This window comes from Schistocerca gregaria, chromosome 4 (genome assembly GCF_023897955.1).
Source record: "Schistocerca gregaria isolate iqSchGreg1 chromosome 4, iqSchGreg1.2, whole genome shotgun sequence".
In the NCBI taxonomy this organism is placed as follows: Eukaryota; Metazoa; Arthropoda; class Insecta; order Orthoptera; family Acrididae; genus Schistocerca; species Schistocerca gregaria.
Genome location: NC_064923.1, coordinates 415,361,891 through 415,375,772, shown reverse-complemented (window position 1 = coordinate 415,375,772; position 13,882 = coordinate 415,361,891). Strand labels below are relative to the sequence as shown.

The 13,882-nt window shown below is 43.6% G+C and overlaps 1 protein-coding gene across 2 annotated transcripts in view; it reads left to right on the top strand.

The window, feature by feature from the left end:
- Positions 1-13,882, top strand: part of LOC126366005 (endoplasmic reticulum metallopeptidase 1-like) — a 280,945-nt gene that overhangs the window by 84,625 nt on the left and 182,438 nt on the right. The window lies entirely within an intron of this gene.

The following is a 13,882-nucleotide window of genomic DNA, read 5'->3' as shown; positions in this document are numbered from 1 at the left end:
GAACTGACAAAACGATTGGTTGACCGTAAGTGGTTTACCGCTGAAAATCGGGACAACATGGTAGTGTTGAAGTCCGGACAGGTTAGACGCAGGGTGGAGGAGAGGGAGATGAGAGCTGTTCGGGGACGAGAATAATGAAGAGATGTGAGAAGCACTTGAAATGATTTTCTCAAGCGAAAAAAGACAAAATAGTTTTTCCTAATTTCTCAAGTAGACGGGCCTGGAGACGTGCGGCAAAATTAGAACGAGCTCGACAAGTATTGTGAGGAGCTGTGCTCATATATGGCTTTGAATTATGCGCGGTCGCGTTATCCGTTCAGCGCCGGGGATGAAAGCGAACGGATCCCAATTGGGATATGCAAGTTTAATCCGCTGCTGAAGTTTTAATCCAGCGGCGGTGCCGGCCGGAATGGAGCAAGTACACAGAGTGCTTAAAGTCTGCTGGGAAGCTGATGTCGCGGCCGCCTCTCCGGCATTTTGGATTAGAGGGCATCTGTATCAAATTATACACGCTTCCGTCTTACATGAATCGCGGCTCAAAATGTAATGGCCTTTTAGTTAGAAGATGTCAAATCTTTAATCTCTCTCCTCAACTTGTATGTATTTATATGTAATCTCAAGGAATTTATTGTTCTGTAGAACAACCTTTTCTGATTTGCTGTACAAAGAACCACTTCTTCTTGGACTTCACAAAGAATTGGAGTTCGCGACACTTCGCTGTCTGCGAAACGTAGAGCAGAGAGCTAATTATTAGGTGATAGAACTCTATTGTCGCTAGTAATGAGATCAAATTGCAGGATGTGTGTTCTGGTAACTTCCTACCAGAAGTTCCAGTCTTTCTGAATAGTATTGGGGTCAGTGTGTGAATGTGCGTTCTGAAAAAGAAAATTCCAGGTATCAGCTTCCCACGTCGCCACTTTTCAATGACACATCTACTTAGAAGCTGTTTTACCTCCTCATGTGTTTTTCGCGAAATGAAATCGGTGGAGATCTTACTTAATCAGAAAATACAGTTACAGTATTCCTTAGCTTATAAATTTTCTTAAGTTGTCAGCATGGAATACTGCTTAGAATTCCCAAGGCATCAAAATTTCCTCGTCAGTCAGGAAGTAAAGGAAAAAAAACTGGGGAAGTCTCTTATAGCCAATTGTTTCAAAGAATGTAGAAATGCCATTCCCTTTTAGTGTGTAGTGTGATTAGTAACTATAGTCTACTGAATTTTTGAATTCGGTGCGGATTGCTTGAGACACGCGTGCAAATTCGGTTGGGAGTAAATTATGAAGTGTCGATTTTTGTAATGTTTTTCATTCATCGTGCCCTACCTGAACACCACTTGACATAACCGTTTCTCCATTGCGTTCAACCAATCACCCACCCACCCTTCCCTAAATAGGACACGGTTGCCTTCTCATCGGTTACTCATTGAAAGTGGCCTGGTCCATAAATGACATCTCACCTTCATTACGCACTCTAGCACTGTGAAGTCACCTCGCTCGCCGATAATTCGCTTCTACAACAGTATGACACTTTCCAGAATGAGATTTTCACTCTGCAGCGGAGTGTGCGCTGATATGAAACTTCCTGGCAGATTAAAACTGTGTTCCCGACCGAGACTCGAACTCGGGACCTTTGCCTTTCGCGGACAAGTGCTCTACCATCTGAGCAACCGAAGCATGACTCACGCCCGGTCCTCACAGCTTTACTTCTGCCAGTGGAGCATTTGCCCGCGAAAGGCAAAGGTCCCGAGTTCGCGTCTCGGTCGGGAACACAGTTTTAATCTGCCGGAAGTTTCAGTATGACACTTTGTTCCTCTCACAAGAAAGACTTTTACAGGTTGCTGCACATGCGCAAGTTGGGACTAGAGATCCTAGCATTTTCTCGTTGATTGTTGCACCTCGTATCTCTTGTCAGCTATTGCAATAGTCTTCCTCTTGTGGTCTCTCATCAAACTGTGTTTACAACTCTAGGTCATCTTATCCTGACTGTGTTGTAAGTAATTGGGTTATGGCGATAAGAGCACTGTTTCGGGTCTGTCTACTTCAGTGTCATGAGGGTTTAAAGGCCAGCCCCTAATCGCCCCTCTCACTAATCTCCGAAGTAGAAACGTTCGTCATCCGCGAAGGATACCTCGAAGCATGCACCACAGCATGGACGCAGGCCGGTGAGGACAGTATTATACTATGGAATTCATTCAAACGGGCTTAAATGGGTCGTGTGGTAGTAATGGAAGACACCATGACATCTGTGGACCAGGTGGACATTATTGTGGCCACCTGCATCACTTCATGCTTGGTGCATTCCCTGACTACGTTGACGTCTTGCAGCGAAAAAACTGCCCACAAGACCAGAATCGTGCTAATGTTCAAATCACTCTGAGCACTATGCGACTTAACTTCTGAGGTCATCAGTCCCCTAGAACTTAGAACGACTTAAACCTAACTAACCTAAGGACATCAAGCACATCCATGCCCGAGGCAGGATTCGAACCTGCGGGCAAGCGTCGCAGCTCGTCCAGATAGTACCACCGGTTAACAGTTTATACCTGTAGCATGAATTCATGAACTAATCCTTAAAAGTCAAAGAAAACATTTAATCTGACCGGACGAGCTTCTTTTGCTCTTGGAGAACCTTTCCCGACCCATAGTCTGATCACCAGTAATGATTCTGTTAATGATCATCTCGTTCTCTTTTGCGCAATCCAAAACCTCTTAAGAGTGCGAGGCGAAGGTCTACTTCTTGGCGGCAACACCTTGCAGTCCTAGATACTGTGCCAGGATTTCATGATTTCGGACAGTCTGTCTTCGATTGGCAAGCACAATTCCTTTAACGTTCCTGACGTGAGCGTCATCGGTAGACACCGAAGGGCGTTCTGCATGAGGGTCATCTTTAACTTCCGTCTGGCCATTTTTAAGCCGTGTGGTAATTCTAAGAACGGCTTAAGCACTCGCTGTGATAGGCTTCCTGCATCATTTGATGTGTCTCTGTAAAGGTTTTCTTGAGTTTAACGTAAAATTTAATGCAGCCACGTTGCTCCTGTAACTCTGCCATCTCGAAATTCGCAAATAATGCGACATAACGCTCTACTCAATAAAACTCTGAACAATAACAGTTGTAAAATATTGAAACTTCCCGCAGTTACACATTAAAAACCAATAGCATTTCGCTCGAACACATCATTGGCGTGAAATTATGAATGTTCAAGAATTTTTTGCACAACGTGCATTTGCCCAATTTATTGTTGGCAACATTAGCAAGTGATTCCCAAAAGCCTAAGCATTTTCAGTTTGTTTGTCTTTCTTGGAGCCAAGCCACTCATTCGCATTAAGCTGTTGTCGGCAGTTCTTCAGAAGATGATATAAGGCACCTTTCGGAACATCACTGTACTTAAACACTGCCACACGATTGGAAACCCGAGAGCTTTGGATCAGCAATACACGCCGTGGTCTAAAGTCGCAAAACTATCTATGCCGTGTAAAATCTTTGACACGTTTCGATATGGCCCATGATCAGAAAATTTGTCAACAAAAACATCAGTGTTCATACAATCACAAATGAGAAACACTGTAAATGATAGATGTTAAAGGCTCAGAGAGGCAGTTAGTGGTTGATGCTGTTGCGCGTTTAATGTGAAATTACAGCGCAAGGAGAAAGTTGTAGCGAAATGCAAAAACACTTGCAAGAGAACAGACACTTCGTTGCATCCCATACAAATGTCATGTATTAATCCTAAGTAGATCGAACGCTATTTGATTGGTTGTGGTGAGTCGCTGAACGCAGAATAAACGTAAAATCCATAAATGTAAGCGTCCAGAACTTCAGTGGAACGACAGCATAAAACAAATTGGAGGGGAAATAGACGGCGACGAAAGTAAATTGGAGTATGCCTCTCGGTAGAGGTTGCTTATCAAAACTTTTGCTGACTGAGTCTGCAGTAGTACTAGTTAGTCCTACACCCATATCAAACAGGTTTAATAGAGGGGAAACTCCAGTGGTAGACGGTACAAAACAAGTGTTGTGCATCATTTAGATGAGGTTTACTGTTAAAATTTGGAGAGTGTACGTCCCAAGAACAGTCGGGACACGTTCTACTTCCTTCGATATAGGTGTCGCGAATGACTGTGGCGGTAAAATTCAATGAACTGGGCTGATACGGAGGATTCCTTCAGTCGAATTTCCTGGTCACCGTTTACGAAAGGCATAACAAAGTTCAAGGGGAAGGAGGAGGAGGTGATTTGCGGAATTCGTTCTTAGATGTTTCAGTGCTGTGTAGACCACAGTGCTTCTCTGTATCATGCAGCTGGCAGTATGTCCTCACTTAAATGTGCCTTTCTTGTTGCCTCAATTCCCTCATTCGGGGTTTATTCTGTGACTATAAATGGTTCAAATGGCTCTGAGCACTATGGGACTTAACATCTGAGGTCATCAGTCCCCTAGAACTTAGAACTACCCAAACCTAACTAACCAAAGGATATCACACACATCCATGCCCGAGGCAGAATTCGAACCTGCGACCGTAGCGGTCGCGCGGTTCCACACTGAAGCGCCTAGAACCACTCGGTCACAGCGGCCGGTGGTGATTATAGATATCCTACTCCTTCACCGCCTCCTCTTCGTTCTGCTTGTCGTTTTGATTCATACTGCCAGGTTCTTCAGATTATTCCACTATTTGTAACTACAGGGAAATTGAGATACAGAAGTTTCCCTCATAGTCTTCCTATTTTCTGTGCGTGTAGTTACATAATTAATTCTGGAAGAATGGAAAAGGAAACAAAGTATGGAAGGAAACTATTGAAACTTTCCAGGAACGCCAGCTTAACTCTACAGTCAGTTCGTTGTTTTTACTCTAGATTAATAAACCCTCCTAAAATTTACAATTGCAGTTGCAACTAATTCGCGGTTCCCACCAATCTGCTATTGGCAGGATAAGGTGTAAACCAGGATATCTTGTATTCTGTACGTGATGTACCATTGGGGACCATGTAATTACAATTAACCAGTGCATGAACTATAAGTTATGAATGTCTTTCATAAAATATGGGGTGGTAAAACTTAGATGTTTTAGTATTTCGCTCCCCCGCCCCCTTCTGTGTTCTTTAGTAAAAATGGATGCAGTGTGTAAGAGTAAGCTGATCAGATCATTGAAATGGTACACCTTGCCATTAAAGCATTTATTCAGTATTTTCAGATCAGTTTAGCTTCGGCTCTCCCGAAAATGGAATCAAAATAAAAATAGAAGCGGCGAAGGTAGGAGGATTTAAAAGACCGGCATCACTTGCCATCCAGTGTAATAATTAGGAAAATTATTACTTCGATAGATCATTTTACTCCGCCAGCTGAAGTGTATGAGCCATTCAGTGGTGTTTTTGTGAAATCGAGAAATAGGTAGGCTGAACGCGTACCGTTGTATTTTGCAATTAGGACAATCATTAAAAACATGACGCGATATGCTCGAAGACATGCAGTTTATCAACTTTTTTGGCACAAACTGCCAGCTGCATTTTGTAAGGCAATAAAATGTAATATAATTGTGAGAGAATGGGCGATAAGTCCCTGTAATTTATTTCAGCTTCACCCATCACTCATTGAGTCCATCGCAGCGTTAATATGTCTAAGGAGTTCCAGACGGAAAAAAATTGAGATGTAAAGTTACATAATTCCATTGACTGGAAATGTAGCTACCAAAATGGCATTAAATGAAAGTATGCTAAGAAAGTGTAATTCGTCAGTTTCGCGTATTATCAAGTTTTGTCGATGGAGAAGAGAAGCTGCGTGTTTGTTGAAGTGCAAGCCTGGCCAAAGCGCTCAGAGTGCAGGGGTGAATGGAACTAGGGATCGAGGACCGTACAGGGTGAAAGGACATCGTCAACCAGGCTGTGCGTGTGAATGGATGCGTAAGACCTGCCGATGATTACGTCTTACAGCATATCCGCCATGTATCGCTCCGTAGCACAGAGGTGAATATTATAGTCAAGAATAAGACTCGTGGCACTTTATGTTTAACATGAATAATTCAGAACTGCTCACGGGATACTAAACATTTTAACGTTGTCGCTTGACTGAAGATGGCCACCCTGCTAACGATTCCATTGACTCGGATACCTATATCTAACCCTTTTCCAAGTGAGATTAGAGTAATGTCTTTACAACTGTTGTTGAGTCAGAAGTACAGTACAGTACAGTTCAGTTCTAATGCTACATACTCTTGCTGATAACAAACTGAAATGAAGGAACAAACCAAATGTGCATAACATTTGCTGCGATTTCTTAGACTTTGTGGATTCGTCGGTGCTTGAGAAACAAAGCTTGGATCTTACAGAAGGGGCCAGCCTGCTTCTGACACTGAGTGGAACCGGAGTAGGATGGCCGATACACCTTGCCTGTGCTAGCGATCAAATCACTGCCAGCTTATCTGTGACTTGCGGATTGCGGTGTCGTCTGCTAAACAGCTCGTGCTTGCGCTATAATCGGCCAGAGATAGGACGTTAGGAAACTGTAGTTAATTTCCGGTCAGGCCTTCGTTGTAAAGTCTTTCAGCTGTCTAGATGACTGAAGCTCTGAATGGTTCCATAAAAAGTCAGTTTGATTACAGGGCTACTGATGGCCTTTCGAACAGACCTTACAGCGTTACTTAGAAGAACGCCTTCACTATACTACCGTTTTTAATCAGGAATCTTCAGCGGGGTATTCTATGCGGTGTGCTGTAACTGCAGGCTATGATGCTCCACACAGACAGTTCTCGCACTGAGATAAAAGGATTTAGTCAAAGTTGGTTGCAGATAAAAACTCTGACAACAAATTAAAAATATGAAATATTATCAACAGATCAAGACCGCGTCCTGTCGTCTAATTTTTGGTTTTGTGATTTCCCTAAATCGATCCAGCCAAATGCCGGAATGGTTCCTGTGAAAGGGCACGGCAGGCTTCCTTTCCCATCCGTGACCAATCCGAGCTTGTGCTCCGTCTCTGTGGCATCGATATCGACGGGCATTAAACACAATTTCCCTTCCTTCCTTCGAAGGATTGCATAAAACTTATAAGTACTTGGTAAAGTTATTTGAGAGAATTTCTGAAAATGCTTCGTTAGAGAAAGCATATTAATACACAGAGGAGGAGTTAGATGAAATCTATCAAAATCAAATGACCTCGTGTTAAATACCGTGCCGACTTACATAATGAACGTTTCACTAACTAGGAACTGCCTCAGGCTCTTGGCTCGTTACACGATGCACCTCAGCCTTCAGGTTACAATCATAATTAATCATGTGGTCCAACATCTGAATGTTGCTCAAAGGCTCCATTTTCTCCTAGGCTTCAACAGTATTTGGCTCATAGGTGTCTTCCTTTGCAATTGCGAGGAAGTATCATCATACCTATCATTAAACAGACAGAAACCGTGTCCATCGACAGCTACCACCATCCCTTGAAAACTCTTTTAAAGGAAGATCACCCGCTGATTATGCTGGGTTCTCGAAACAAATGGACTTCTGTCTTCCTGTCAATGTGGTTTCTGGGATGAACGAACCACAGCTGATCATCTAGTTGGTTGGAAGCAGCATTGCGACAAGCTCTTTCTAAACACCAGCACCTTATCTGTTTTTTGTCCTATATAAGGCGTGCGATACTGTTTGGCGTTACCACATTTTACTTACTTCCATGAGCGGCTATCGAGGCTGCCTATCGTTTTTTGTTACTCAGTTTTTATCTGGTTGTTGCATGTTAGTTCGTACATCATTTAGCTTCCATTGGGTCCAAGAGAAAGGCATCCCTCAAAACTCTGTGCTGAGTGTTACACTATTCCTCGTTGGCAACAGTGGGCTAGTGAACTCTATCTGATTGGAGTTGACCAACACACTGTATGACGACTTCTTCTGCATTTAGTGTTGCTTCCAAATTGTAGCCTTGGCTGAACGCCAGCTCAAAGATGCCATCAGGCCTACATTTTACCGTTCCCTTTGGCTTTCGAATCTCCCACGAAATAATGCATTCCTATCGTACCATGATCATCCTAACCCAGGGTTCTGGTTGGGTATGCAGTGCTTGAACGTTGTTACAGTCCCGAATTCTGGGATTTGGCTTTTGCGACTCCTCTTTGATAAAAATCTGACATGGATCCACCATATTCATCAACAGGACTATACGCACGCGGAAGCTAAACACCATTTGCTTCCTTGCCCACTCCACTTGGGAGTATTGATGACGCTACTTTCCTCCATATTCCCTGGACCTGGGTCTCGTCCTGATTAGAAAAAAATGATGCAAATGGCTCTGAGCACTATGGGACTAAACATCTGAGATCATCAGTCCCCTAGAGCTTAGAACTAGTTAAACCTAACTAACCTAAGGACATCACACACATCCATGCCTGAGGCAGGATTCGGACCTGCGACCATAGCGGTCGCGCGGTTCCAGACTAAAGCGCCTACGACTGCTCGGCCACACCGGCCGACTCCTGCTAAGACTATGGTTCCCATGTTTATGGCTCAGTAGCACCTTCGGCTTCCTAATTATTGGGCCTGTTTGACGATCGTGGAGTAAAACTGGAAGTTGCCGTTTTCTGGACTAGTCCCATAGACAGTCTCCTTGCCGAAGTGGGAATCTTCCCTCTTCAGTTCCCATGCTAGCAACTCTCTCTCACTTGTACAATCATCTGAGTATTTACCAATCATCAAATTTACCAATTGTTGTCGGGTACAAGGGCATCCGTACCTTGGTAAATGCCCTCCGGCATGTTTACCAGTTGGAATGCGCGTAGAGACCCTCTGCCAGGAGCTGCTCTTAACTTCGTTGCAATGTGCTCCCCATGTTTTCCCTCACCCCAACTCGGGGGGGCTCGACCCTAGCCAATGCCAGCTTCTCTCTAGGTGGCGTTTCCCTAGCCCTGCCAGCTGCCTTCGTTATCCCTCTTCTACTCTGTTTTAATTACTTTTGGGTACGGTTAGCGCCTTTATCTGCCGCACCCAATTTTACGTTCTAATCATAGCATCGCGATGAATAGTGGGCGCTGTTCCCCTTTTTAATGCTTTCCTGTAGTGGGTCAGGATGAGACGACTATGGGAGAGTAGGCTCTCTTTATGTCTATTACGTTTTTAGTCTTTGCACTTTTACTGTTGTGCATCTCGTGGGTAGAAGGCATTTAGCTGTCTGTAACTTCTACGCCCTTAATTGGGTTGGTGGGAAGGAGGGAGGGGTCAGATGCGGGTGGGATTTATCTCGCCCTGGGAACGCGTCGTCTAGTCTGACCCACGTACGTAGCCGACTCGTATACTTTCACTTCTCTTCAAATTATTTCTCGGCTTTGTCGTAAATATTGATTTCAAGGCCTCTATTTTAACACTTCTTATACTTCGATAATTCCATCTAATTTCTGGCTTTCACTTTAAAGTCCAGATACGTTGTATTTTGAACTTTTTTTTGCAGCTATTATATCCAATTTACTGCTCTACCATTCGCTTGATTAACTACTCTTCGTTAGAACTATTTTAGCATTTGGAGCATACCTGTATATGTGCGTCAAGGGTTTCGTACGTTGACCTACGTATGTCGATGAATTACTTGTGCCGATGAAAATTTCATTTTGTTAAAGACGACCAAATTTTAAGCAGTCATTAGCTAGCTGAATCACCTGAAGATTTTGTTCTTGCTGTCAGCAGTCCTGGCCCAGTACAGTTATCTACCAGAAAGTTTCGAATGAGCACACACTCCGTTGTTACCGAGTGAAAATTGATTCTTGAAATCTGTTTACTGTTTCCCCCACTCTTGATTCTTTTCTTCCGTGGAATGATAACCTCTATGTTTACTGCTGGTAAAGAGAGATGGTTCAAGGTTTTGTCTTGATAGGGGATTGAGTGCGAGGAGACCGAAATAAACTGTTACAGAATAACTGAAAGGAAGGCTTTGCAGACTTGGACTTTCCACCTCAGTTGATCTCTATTGATAGCACTACATCGCTCCTGGGAACTTTCCGTGGTATTAACGCGTGGTCGTCCTTGGCAAGGAAGTCTGACGTACGAGAATGCGATGTTGTTCGTTGCATGCCCTTCACTAATGTGACTGGACTTTACATAAGATGGGTCTCACGTCAAAGGATGGGAACACATTCTTAATCTGTACATTTTTACTTGAACTGATTCACATCTATTTTTTACTAGTTCCACAGTTGCAGGGGCATAACAAATAGAAACTTAACCTTTCTGATCGGTGATACGCAGCTTGCAATCTGAAACATCGCACCGCCTCCACGTTAGCATTAATATTCTTGTTTCCGCTAAATGTTGCTCCTAAAATTATCAGAATCCATGGTCTATAACAGTTATAGGGGTCTTATGTTTGCGCAGTTAACAGTGAGATTATATGTCGAGAACGTAGCACATAAATGGATGATAGCGCTTTGGAGAGATGAAAAGTTTCTGCTGAGGAACTTCATCATTGTTTCTTCCCCAGTTATGTAGTCCCTCCAAATGGATACAGACTTAAAGGTACTCAGTAGATAAGGTAGGTAATCTTGAATGGATGTGACTAGGTTCAAGAATGTTACTGATAGATAAGAAGTATCAAAATGCTTAACACGCTTTTGTCTGATGTAGGCAGGGTATCACCTTCTCACACAGATATATTTAACCTTGGAATGTTCTAGCCTTAAAAATAAAGTGAACAGATCGAGGAAACTACATACCAACAGGTAAACACTAAGAAATCCTATCAGTCTTTTCAGACACTTAATTGTGAACAGCACTAAATTGTAAATGTTGAAACTTGCTCTGTTCGCATATTGGTCAATATGAAAAACTAAGTCAGAAGGTGACCATTGATTGTAGTGCGTTACTGTGTTGCCTCCAGTGGCAGTTGTATTAGTTAGTGTGTTTAGTTCCCTGTCTATAGAGGAGAGCAAAAATTCATAACCTACTCGTTGTTGTTGCTCTCTCGCCGCTATTTAGATGAGCTCGGCTCAGTAGTTCAGTCTCCTTGGAGTCCAGACAGCGATATATACAAGAAGTCGCAGTACCATAAGCAGAAGACATCCTTGATCGTCGAAATATAGTGAGTAAAATGGAAACAACTCGTCTGAAAATCTGTAAGCACACTATTGAGTCACGCCGAGAAAAACATTGAACACAATACGTTAGAGAACAGGTCTCACCTGCAGAGAGTCATTGTTTTGTAGAGTTGGAGCATGCCGCAAGGACACTTCTCAACGTACGTGCAATGACGTGAAATTCATCATCGCTTTATTTTTTTTTGGGAGGAGGAGGAGGAGGAGGAGGAAGAGGTTGTGCTGGAGGTATCTTAAACATGGAACCTGCAGAGTAGTGTACACGTTTCTGAACAGTGCGTAAGGAAGTGTTACATAGGGAGACCATAAAGAAACGCTGTATTTATAAGAAATCGTAACTCGTATACTATTAGAGGCAGAGCATTGAGGTTTGTTGTACAAGCTTTAGAAGCTTTCAGTTCTTTCTTGTTATGCCTGAACATCATTGTATGCGCCACACGTTGCTCGTAAGTAACCGAGACGATATTAGAGTTCTGCCCATGTACAGGTCAGCACTGCGACATCAACAACTGACTGTTTCACAGAGGGCAGCAACGTCTTTGGCTGGTTTTGTGTACCCGTGATCGTCGACGTAACCCCACAAAAAGAAGTCCAATGGCGTGGCGTCAGGAGAGCACGGGGTCCATGCGATGGAAGCAGGCGACCCACCCACTTCTCAGGAGACGTCATTCAGCACATCCCGCACCTCAATCTCCAGTGTCGGGGTGCACCACCCTGCTGTAAGACGAAGCACGGCGGAGCCCTTTGGCCTGTAGTAGCAGGAACTGCTAAACACTTTGGATGTAAACATTTCCCGTGAGCTTTTCTCTACGACTCCATCCTGCATTAAACCACACCAATCACTAAGCTTCATAGCGGTCACGGACGTGTTGTGGCGGTTTATGGGAGTCGCAGGTCCTAATTTTAAGACGATTCGTTGTCTAGAAATGTGGAACGGCGCTTCAGCGGAAAACATATACCTTTTCGGATAGTCGTTGTTAACCAGCTTGCTTGGGAGTGTCACCGATCTTACTTGTGTTAATTTATTATGAATAAACGCCAATGATTGCAAAATTCCATTTCTTTAAAATAACCTGTTTCGGCACGAACAGTACGCCACCTTAAAATTGATTGCAGTATTTGCTAGAGCTAGCGACGTGCTGAGCAGCTGCGTGTAGTCTAGACGATAACTGCAGTTATCGTCAATAGAACACGCAGTTGCTCAACACGTCGCCAGCTCTAGCAAATGCTGCAATTAATCAGAAGATGGCCTTCTGTATGTACCGAAAGAGGTCACTTCAAATAACTGGTATTTTGCGATCAAGAGCGTTTTTTAACAATTGAGTCATTGTTAGCATGTACTGAGGCCAGCGACCAACCCACCGATGAACATCGCAGAAGACGATTGTTGCCTGCAGTGCTTGGATTGCATGTACTTTGCACGCAGGAAGTAATTATCGCTTGTGTAAAACTTTTGGGCAGTTCCTCGTGCTCTGGGGGCTGCGTTGAAATGCAGCTTGCACTCCGTCAACACGTAGGTGAAGAGCCACACCCAAATTGGTCTTTGACACTGTCTGTCTGAAGTCTTTGAACCACTTCGTCCTAGTGGTCTTGTTCCATACAGCAGTCGATAATTGGGCGGTACAGTTGTCATATATTTCGACTTTGTGTAAAAGATGGCAATGCGACTTCTCCTGGTCTGTCGCCATTTTGAGAAACTCGAAGTCAAATGTGCAGATTTTTTTCTCTCCTTTCTCTCTCTCTCTCTCTCTCTCTCTTTCTCTCTCTCCTTTCTCTCCTTTCTCTCCTTTCTCTCCTTTTTATCTACGATTTATAAAAGATAGTGGGAATACATGGACACCCTGTACACGCGCATAAAAATCGCCAGTGGCCGGGTTTTCGCGTCTGTTTCTTGCTCGCAGTTAGTATGTGATGTCTGCTTTCACGTTTGGCGCTGGTGCTATCAATAAAAGGCAGTCGAACCATTGTAGAAGGTAAAACTACAGTAAAGATTGCAAACTGGCACCCTCGTAATCAACGAGCGAAAATGGAACTCGCCCAAAAACAGTTCATATAAAAGTAAAATGCACCATATTTGTGCTCTGTCGTGCATGCACTAACTTAGTAACGAAAACGAGTTCATAAAGTTTGACAATGAAACGATCTCTTCACGCAGTACTTGCCGTACGGCCAATCATACAAACAGCAGGCAATCGCTGAGCTTGATGGGGTTGCACGATTTCCTCGCTCTCCGCATTTCTCTTACAGGCCTCCTCCTAAGTCGCCTAAACTACGTGATGCGACCAGGAGCCACATCACACACTACATGTACGGGGTTACATAAAGTCCGGGAACACGTTCAGTTATTTATTGCACAGCAACCAGACCTAGTACAGATATCATATGTATGTCCTTTTGAAGACGAAACCCTGAAACTTTTTTTGTTTTTTTTGTTTTCTTCATGTATACAGTCACAGCGTAGTTTGGTAATTTGCCGACAGTCAGCGCTAGTTGCAAACATTGCGAGTTCAGGTGCGGAGCGAGTTTTCTGTATTGGAGTTGGGCAAAAACAATTGTGCTACAGCTGTTGAACGGATGTGTAGAACCAAGTACTTTAAGAAGCCACCAACAAGGGATGCCGTTTACCATTGGCACAGCTGCCTCCAGGAGAGAATACGGGAAGCGACTACCACAGTCGACGATATCGTGCTGGGACGGGTATGGCGAGAATTCGATTACCATATTGACGTCTGCCGGGACACTCATGGCTCGAACATCGAATTTTTTTTTTACAAACTTTTCAGTTTCTCTTCTCTTATTCTGCAGTAAATAATTGAGTGGTCCCGAACTACA